Raw genomic sequence first — 9,812 nt, 5'->3', positions numbered from 1 at the left:
TCGGTCCAGAAAGGAGGGTGGACGGCAGAGTGAGAAGAGGAGATTTTTGTGGGTCTTGGAGGGGCTGCTTGCTGAATTCGCCTGGGCCCTTTAAGAACCCCTTCTGCAGGCTGGCCACATTTTCTCCTTCACAGTGATTTAATGAATTTGAGAGCGTGGAAGACAGGGGTCGCCTGGTGAGCGTTAGCCATCATCTCTGATCTAGGTGCAGATGGTGTCCTGTCTTCTGAGAAGGCAGAGGAAGGAGGCTTTCGGTTTCAGCCTTCCAAGCCCTGAAAGAAGAAAGAACAGGGTCCCGTGTGAAGAGCTATTCCCCTGGCAGCTGCCGCGGAGGGGCCAGTGGCGGGGTCGGGGGTGGGGGGAAGCTGCTCCCCAGCTTCCTCTCCTGCGAGGTGGAAGGTCGGGGTGGGGGAAAGGGGTCCCTAGACCTTGAAACCTTCAGTTTTGTGCATTAAAGTTGTGTCCCCCTCGCCAGGATGGTCAGGGATAGGTTCCCAACCGTGCCTTTGTACCTCTCTCAAGAAGGGCTGTGAAATTCCTCCTAAACCGTCAATATTTGTAAGTTCACTTTTGATTCGTGCCATGACGCGTTTTGGCAGAGGGGGTCAGGAATGGCGTTCATGGAATCAAACAGCCTTCCAGCGCCCCAGAATCAGAGCCCTGGCCTGGAAAACACCCCATTCCTGGCCAGAGAGGAACGGCCTGAGGGTGTGTTAGCCACTGACCCCTCTGCGCTCCCATAAGAGCCCTCATTCCGACCTTCATCTGTCTCCCCCTCCCCCCCAGCCCCACGGTTGGCCCAAGACAGAGTTAGGAAGCAGTGAGTCACACACAACTCCTAGCACCCACCCAGGCCTCACTGCAGGGTTGTCTCCACCCCAGGAAGGGTCTGAGCTGCTGGTGTAGCCCTCCTCTGGCTCACACCCCCAAGTGAAGCTTAACTACCACGCTGGGGTCTTCGCCTTGAGTGGCCAGAGAGTAAGACGAACGTGTGCCATTCACTTTAGCGGGCCTGTCACCCTAATACACGAACCCCAGTGACCGATGTCCAGTTAACTCAAGGTCCATCACTGCTCACTCGCCCCGGGGAGATTGTTTCCAGGCTTGGGTGAAATATGGGCTCTAGGCCTTTTGGGGGGGTCCCCAAAATCATGGCTACCACATGGACATCAGAGAATGGCCATCTGTGCTGCTTCAGCCTGATTGTGTCATTTAAAAAATTTTGGGGGGGCCACACCATGCGGCTTGTGGGATCTTAGTTCCCTGACCAGGGATCGAACCCTGGCCCATGGCAGTGGAAGTGCAGAGTCCTCACCATTGGACAACCGGGGAATTCCCTGATTGTGCCTTTAAGCCCTTTATTATTTTTTTTCTTTCTTTCTTCCTTTCTTTTTTTTTTTTTTAATTAATTTATTTATTTTTTGTGGTACGCGGGCCTCTCACTGCTGTGGCCTCTCCCGTTGCGGAGCACAGGCTCCGGACGCGCGGGTCAGTGGCCATGGCTCACGGGCCCAGCCGCCATGCGGCATGTGGGATCTTCCCGGACCGGGGCACGAACCCGTGTCCCCTGCATCGGCAGGCGGACTCTCAACCACTGCGCCACCAGGGAAGCCCTCTTCCTTTCTTTTTTTCTTTTCTTTGACAGTAAAAGGACAACTAGTGGGAATTCCCTGGCGGTCCAGTGGCTAAGACTCTGCACTTTCACTGCTGAGGGACCAGGTTCAATCCCTGGTCGGGGAACTAAGATTCCACAAGCCTTGCTGCTCAGCCAAAAAAAAAAAAAAAACTAGTTTTGCTTGTGCTGTATTTCCAAGTTTTAAAGTTTAATAAGCTTCAGTGTGTCATAGTTCCTCATGTAATCAATGTCCAAATAGTTATTGAACACATTAATCACTGGGCCTTGTGCCAGGGGCTGGGGAGATGGCCGGGAGCAAGATACACGCCCATCCTTCTAGAATCTCACTAATGAGTGACACAGACGTGTCAGCAGGAAATTGAAAAGTAGTTTGATGTGTGTTAAATAGAGCAATTGCGGGTTAATGGGTTCACACGTAAGATTCCTCTTACGACACCACCAATCTTGGGGATTTTCTGAAGTGACATCACCTGAAGGATAAACTGGAGTCAGCTGGGTAAAGAGTAGGGGTAGAAAGGTCATTTCAGGAAGAGAGGAAAACAGGGGCTAGAAACGCCATTTCGTGCAGCCTGACTGGGACAGTCAGTGGGATGACTGAGGGGTGGGAGAGCGTTGTAGGAGCTGCTGGAGGGGAGAGCTCTAAAGAGACGGGGCAGAGGTCAATCCGTAGAGAGGATGGTCGAGCATCTTGCGGACTTCAGATGTCATCCTTGGGGTGATGAGCATTTAAGCATTTTTAGCAGGGTAGGTAGCATTTTCGGACTTGCATTTTAAGAAAATCCTTTTCGATAGCAGTTTGGAGAGTGGGTTTGGGGGAGTTTGAGAAGGAGAAAATGGCAAATAAAGAGCCAAAGAATCAGGAGGCTTTTACAACAATGCAGGTGAAAGGTGATTGTTTAAGCCCTTTAAATGAGCATATGAATATATATATATACATATGCACACACATGTATGCCTGTGCTTACTTTGTTCTGCTTATACAAATAATACATTTTCATTCTCAAACAGTACACAAATAATGAAGATACAAGTCCTGATTTTCTGTTATTTCCAGTTGCATTTCAGATTTTTTTCTATGAATATGTACACAATGCACATACCGAAATATGTGTCTATGTAAAAATGTTGAAATGAAATCGAAGAAAATATGCATTTTTGCAATTGCTTTTGCCAATTAATACTATATTTTGGACATTAAAAATGCCAATACGTGAAAATCTACCTCCTTCTTTTTAATGGCTTCATGGTTCATATGGATATACCTTACTTTTTTTTTTTTTTTTTTTTTTTTTTTTTTTTTTTTGCGGTACGCGGGGCTCTCACTGTTGTGGCCTCTCCCATTGCGGAGCACAGACTCCGGACGCGCAGGCTCAACGGCCATGGCTCACGGGCCCAGCCGCCATGCGGCATGTGGGATCTTCCCGGACCGGGGCACGAACCCGTGTCCCCTGCATCGGCAGGCAGACTCTCAACCACTGCGCCACCAGGGAAGCCCCACTTTTTTTTTTTTTTAATAAATTAATTTATTTATTGGCTACGTTGGGTCTTCGTTGCGGTGCACGGGCTTTCTCTAGTTGTGGTGAGCGGGGGCTACTCTTTGCTGCAGAGCAGAGGCTCTAGGAGCGCTGGCTTCAGTAGTTGTGGCACATGGGCTCAGTAGTTGTGGCTCGTGGGCTCTAGAGCACAGGCTCAGTAGTTGTCACGCACTGGCTTAGTTGCTCCGTGGCATGTGGGATCTTCCCGGACCAGGGCTCGGACCCATGTCCCCTGCATTGGCAGGCGGATTCTTAACCACTGCACTGCCAGAGAAGTCCCTATACCTTAATTTTTAAACTAGCCCTTGAGTTTCCTGGTTGCCTAGTGGTTAGGATTCCGGGCTTTCACTGCTGTGGCCTGGGTTCAATCGCTGGTCGGGAATCTATCCTGCAAGCCACGTGGCGAGGCCAAAAAGAAAAAGACTCTCTCTTTAGGGAATTCCCTCCAGTCCAGTGGTTAGGACTCGCTGCTTTCACTGCTGAGGGCACGGGTTCAATCCCTGGTCAGGGAATTAAGATCCCACAAGACGCATGGCAAAAAAAAAAATTAATTAAATAAAATAAATAAAATAAAAGGTGCACTTAATCCAAAAAAATTTTTTTAATAAAAAATAAATAAATAAACCAGCTCTCTATGAGTGGACATCTGGGGTTGTTTCCAGTTTTTTACTCCTGTAAATGATGCGGTAGTGAGCATTCTTATACCTGTATCTCTGTGGACTTGCGAAAGAGTATCTATAGAATAAATTTCTGGAAGTAGAATTGTTGGGTGGAAGGGGCTGAGCATTTTGCATTTTAATGGCCATTTCCAAGTTGTCATCCAGAAAAGCCAATTATTCCCCCATCAGCAGAGTATTTCAGTCCTTCTTTCTATGTCTCCTGGTCATCATTTTTCATGAGCCTGTCCCTGACACATGAGGGTGGGTGGCTGGGCAGGTGTCCCCTTACATGGTCTCAGGCACTTCTCTTCTCTGTCCACCCCTATTACTGAAATGCTGTGGCTCTTGGCCAAGGTGCAAGGGCAGCTGCCGGCTCTGACATCATGCCTCTAGAACTTCCATGGGACAGCACTCTATGGTCCTCCTAAGGACCCTCTTGTGTAGTAAGTTTTTAACAGCACAGATTACAGAAGCAACTGACCTATATTCAATCACAACTCTCTTACTTACTAGCTGGATGATTGTAGGCAAGTCACTAGCCTTCTGAGCTTTAATTTCATTATCTTTCAAGTGGAGTCAACAGCCGTATCTACCACCCAGGGTTTTGTGGAGCTCAGAGGAGTCAGTGTTTGAGTCTGTGTCTGGTAATTCAAGTACCTTAAGTCTCTGTGTTTCTGTTGGTTCTCAGACACGGGGTCTTAGTTACTTGTGTGCCTGGTTATCTTTGTGTGTTGGACATTGTATTTTTAAACTTATTTGCAAGAAAAATTTGAGGCCTAGGATGACACAGGATGTTCATATGCTTCTGTCATATGCTTGGAAACGCTACCACAGTCTGGGATGACTTTGATCCAAACTCAGGCCTGAGGTTCCCTGGACTGATTTTTTCCCCTAGCTCCGTAAAGCTGTTAGAAGTGAAGCTGTTTCCCACCTCTTTCTTCAGAATGCATAAATACCCTGAGAGCAAAACCATCTGTTTATCTCCCTAGATCCTCCTCTTTTGTGTTTCGTGGGGTTTGATGTTTTTAAGATTAAAAACAATTTTTTTTTATCCAGCTTTTTTGGTTGTCCCAAGAGGGAAGTTTGGTCTGATTTACCTAATCCACGATTGTAGGAAGGAGAGTCTCCACTGAAGGAGCTAAATGTTCAAAGCATTTAGCATATTGTCTCTTTATACCTGTTGTTTCCAAAACCATGGTGTTTTTTTTTTTTTTGCGGTACGCGGGCCTCTCACTGTTGCGGCCTCTCCCGTTGCGGAGCACAGGCTCTGGACGCGCAGGCTCAGCGGCCATGGCTCACGGGCACAGCCGCACCGCGACATGTGGGATCTTCCCGGACCGGGGCACGAACCCGTGTCCCCTGCATCGGCAGGCGGACGCTCAACCACTGCGCCACCAGGGAAGCCCAATGGTGTGTTTTTATGAGTTTTTTTGTAAACTATTTGTATGAACTATATCTTTTTTTTTTTTGGCCGTGCCACCTGGTATGCAGGATCTCAGTTCCCTGACCAGGGATCGAACCCGTCTCCACTACAGTGCAAGCATGGAGTCCTAACCACTGGACCACCAGGGAATTCCCCATGATGTGTTTTTAAATATTTGTTTATTTATTTGGTTGCGCCAGGTCTTTGTTGCGGCATGCGGGCTCCTTAGTTGTGGCAGGCAAACTCTTAGTTGCAGCACGCATGTGGGATCTAGTTCCCTGACCAAGGATTGAATCCAGGCCCCCTGCATCGGGAGTGTGGAGCCTTACCCACTGTGCCACCATGGAAGTCCCCATTGTGTGTTTTTTTTTTTTTTTTTTTTTTGCGGTACGCGGGCCTCTCACTGTCATGGCCTCTCCCGCCGCGGAGCACAGGCTCCGGGCGCGCAGGCTCAGCGGCCACGGCTCATGGGCCCAGCCGCTCCGCGGCATGTGGGATCCTCCCGGACCGGGGCACGAACCCGCGTCCCCTGCATTGGCAGGCGGACTCTCAACCACTGTGCCACCAGGGAAGTCCCCATCGTGTGTTTTTAAAGCACAGGAAACTAAAGTTTGTTAGAATCATAATGAGGTAAGGCAGAGGCTTTCTGTGGCCAACTCAGAGCCACAACAGGATCGGGAGGTCCCTTGTACCCTCGTAGAATCCCCTCATGTTCATAAGCTCCTCGCATTTCACCTGGGATAATAGCCTCTTAAAATCTAAGTCAGATCATGTTCCTCCTCTGTTAAAAAAAAACTCCGATGGGACTTCCCTGGTGGTCCAGTGGTAAAGAATCCACCTTACAATGCAGGGGACGCGGGTTCGATCCCTGGCTGGTGAACTAAGATCCCACATGCCGCAGGGCAACTGAGCCCGCTTGCTGCAAACTACAGAGCCCACGTGCTATGGAACCCACACGCCACAACTAGAGAGAGAAAACCGGCACGCCACAACTAGAGAGAAGCCCGAGCGCCTCAGGGAAGATCCCACGTGCCGCAGCTAAGACCCGACGCAGCCAAAAATAAATAAAACAAAAAACAGAAACAAAACCCCCACAAATCCGATGGTCCCGTCTCCCTCAGAATGAAAGGCAAAGTCCTCACAGGACTGTGCAGGACCCGATGCTCTGTCGCCTCTCTGACTTTATCTCCGCCCCGTGCTTACCCTGCGCCAGCCACAGTCGCCTCCTTGAAGTCTCTTCACTAGGGTGACCGACTTATCCTGGTTTTAAAACTAACAGTCCTGTGTCCCAGAAATCCTCTTAGTCTGGGCGAGGCAAATCGCATCAGTTGGTCACCTTAACTAGAACACAATATATGTCCCTACCTCAGGGCCTTTGCACTTGCTGTTTTCTCAAATATCTGCATGGCTAGCTCCCTCACATCATTCCAGTCTCTGCTGAAAGTCACCTTCCTCAGAGAGAAGTATCTAAAATAATGTGCACACACATACACGCACGCACGCACACACGCATGGTCACTCTCTGTCCACTACCTGCTTTATTTTTCTGAGATACAAATGAACAGGACCCAGGCAACACCTCTCCAGGCCCAATGGGAGGCTCACCAGCATCTACTACAAAGCCATGACAGGCTAAGACCCAGCGGCTGCCCTGCCCAGAAACTGCCTCTGTAGGCTGGGCCTACATCCTGGGCTTGGGAGAAGGAGGGGTCTCTGGCCTCCGAGGGCCAACAGGGAGACAAAACCTGTCCCAGGCAACCTGGGTCTCTGCTGGGGGTGTCCAAGGGGACAGCAACAATAGTTTCCAACCATTGGGATTGGTGTTCCAACAATGGGTTAGATATTTTGAAATTCCAGCTGTCCTGGAAGGCTGGCCAGTCTTTTCTGCGGTTGGGAGCCTGGCTCAGAAGCCTTTGTTCCTTGGACAGACTTGGCCCTCGAGAAGGCCCAGCCTCTCAGACTGTCTGGCCAGGTTTAAAAGTCTGCAGTGGCCAGCGGCTGGCAGCAAGACTGGAACGTGGCCATCCTGCCATCACCACAGACAGTCCTGGGGATACAGGCAAGCCCCCACTTCCTCCTCTCCCCCCTCCCCAGGCTGGGAAAACCCTGGCGCACCAGCTGACAGAGTGCCTGGGTCTAGCGGGGTCTCTGCTCCTCCCGTGGGGTGGTCAGATCTGACCCCAGGCCAGGTGTCCAGGCCTGTGGGCTGCCCTCTGAGCTGGGATCCTCCCTGCCACCTTTACTGGACTGAATTTTGAGGTATTCAGAAGTTGACCCTGCGAGAGATGGTTGGTTATGGACTGATCCAAGTTCAAGTCGATGAACATTCTCCTGGCACCTGCTCTGGGCGAGGCTGGCCTGGGCCCTGTGTTCAGGGGAGAATTAAGCCAGTAGCTGCTTCAAGGGGCTCCCAGTCCAGATGGATCCAGACTGCACCTTTCCGTGTGGTCACCTGCAGCAGAGGCAGAACCAAAGGGCGGCCTGGCTCTGTGGCTGGGGGATGGCGCCATCAGTCCGCCAGGGAGCTGTGGGTGGAGGCAGGTCCGGGAAGGTCTGAGCAGCCATGACAGGGAGGGTGGCCTTGCCCCACAGTGGGTGGGGAGCAGATTTTTAATTACAGCAGGGACATTTTCAGATTTGCTTTTTTTTTTTTGGGCCATGCCACGTGGTTTGCGGGATCCTAGTTCCCTGACCCAGAGATCGAACCCAGGCCCTCAGCAGTGAAAGCGCGGAACCCTAACCACTGGACTACCAGAGAAGTCCCTTGCTTTGTACTCTTTTTTTTTTTTTTTAATTTTATTCATTTATTTTTTGGCTGCATTGGGTGTTTGTTGCAGTGCGCGGGCTTCTCTCTAGTTGTGGCATGCGGCTTTCCTCTCTTTAGTTGTGGCGTGAGGGCTCCAGGGTGCATGGGCTCTGTAGTTTGTGGCACACGGGCTTAGTTGCCCCATGGCATGTGGGATCTTAGTTCCCTGATCGGGGATCGAACCCACGTCCCCTGCGTTGGAAGGCGGGTTCTTTACCACTGGACCACCAGGGAGGTCCCCGTGCTTTGTATTCTTGCCATGATTGTCAGTCACCGTCCGTGGAGCTCCCACCAGGGGCCTGAGTGTGGAGGCCGCTCTTCCGGATTAAGTCGTTTAATCCCCACAGCAACCCTGGGAGGTGGTCCTGTGAGTACCCTCACTGGATAGACGAGGGAACTGAGGCCCAGAGAGGCTAAGCAACTTGCCCAAGGCCGCACAGCCAGCAGGAGCTGGGATCTGAACCCAGGTGCCAGGCTGCATTCTGGAGGCTTACTTGGAGGGACAAGAGCGAGGCAGGGGCCCCAGACATGGTGGTGGTCGCCTGAGCGGGGGCCAGGGCATTCTAGCGGCAGAGCTGAGAATGGCGTGGGCGGCTGGTCTGTGGCCAGCCCGCCCCAGGGTGTGCTTGTCCCCAGGCCGTGGTGGGTAGATGGGTGGGTGAGGATGGCCAGGCCAGATGCTGGGCAGTGACTAGGCCTCCCACCCCTTTGCCTCTGGGGAGTTGCCTGGGTCTGAGGGGCCTGTTGTCTGGCTGCCTCCCCCCTCCCCCCCCCCGCCACATACACACTCAGGGGAGCCCAGGAGGGGGCCCATTTACTTCCAGGATCGTGATCAGTGGGCTCAAAGGTCAGGGAGGGGCTTCCCTGGTGGCGCAGTGGTTGAGAATCCGCCTGCCGATGCAGGGGACACGGGTCCGTGCCCCGGTCTGGGAGGATCCCACACGCCGCGGAGCAACTAAGCCTGTGAACCATGGCCGCTGAGCCTGCGTGTCCGGAGCCTGTGCTCCGCAACAGGAGAGGCCACAACAGTGAGAGGTCCATGTACCGCAAAAAAAAAAAAAAAAAAAAAAAGGTCAGGGAGGCTTGTTTAAGCCTGAAGGGCCCCCAGAGTCCTGAAGCAGGGGTGCATTTGGGGAAGGGAGGGTCACTGTGATGGGCCCCCGAGATGGGCCCCCTGAGCCCCTGTGGCTCAGCTCGGGAGGCTGGCGGAGATGGGCAGGGAGGGCTATTTGTTGACTGGATCCTCGTGGCACGTGGAACTTGAATATCTTGGCCACAGAGGGAACCGAGGGTGGCATGGAGTTGGGGGGTGGTGAGGAGACTCTGGCAGTAGCACCCGCCCACTTCCCGGCTGACCTGGTCAGGTTTGTAGGCCCCCCTGCGCCTCAGCTTCCTGCTCTGGACGATGCAGGGATAGTAACACGATGACAGCATCATTAGCCAGCTTAAAGGAGCTCCATGTCGAAGGCTCTGGGTCCAGGGCCTGGCACACAAGGGGACTTGGCTAATGTCAGTGTCCCTACTGTGTGCCCAGCCAGCAGCTGGAGAACCAGGACTGAGACAGGGTCCCTGGCCGAGCGAGAGCCTCTGCTTCTGAGGGGTTCGTGTTGGAGTGCCAGGGTGTAAGCAGCACCGGGTCCCCGCCCAGGGCCGCAGGGACCCAGCCTCTTCAATGCCGGGCACAGGGCTCCCTGCCGGCAGAGCTCTGTCCCCTGGTGGTGGTGACGGTGTTGGCTCACACACATCCACACTC

This window comes from Phocoena sinus, chromosome 1 (genome assembly GCF_008692025.1).
Source record: "Phocoena sinus isolate mPhoSin1 chromosome 1, mPhoSin1.pri, whole genome shotgun sequence".
NCBI classification, from domain to species: domain Eukaryota; kingdom Metazoa; phylum Chordata; class Mammalia; order Artiodactyla; family Phocoenidae; genus Phocoena; species Phocoena sinus.
This window is presented reverse-complemented; position numbering follows the sequence as displayed.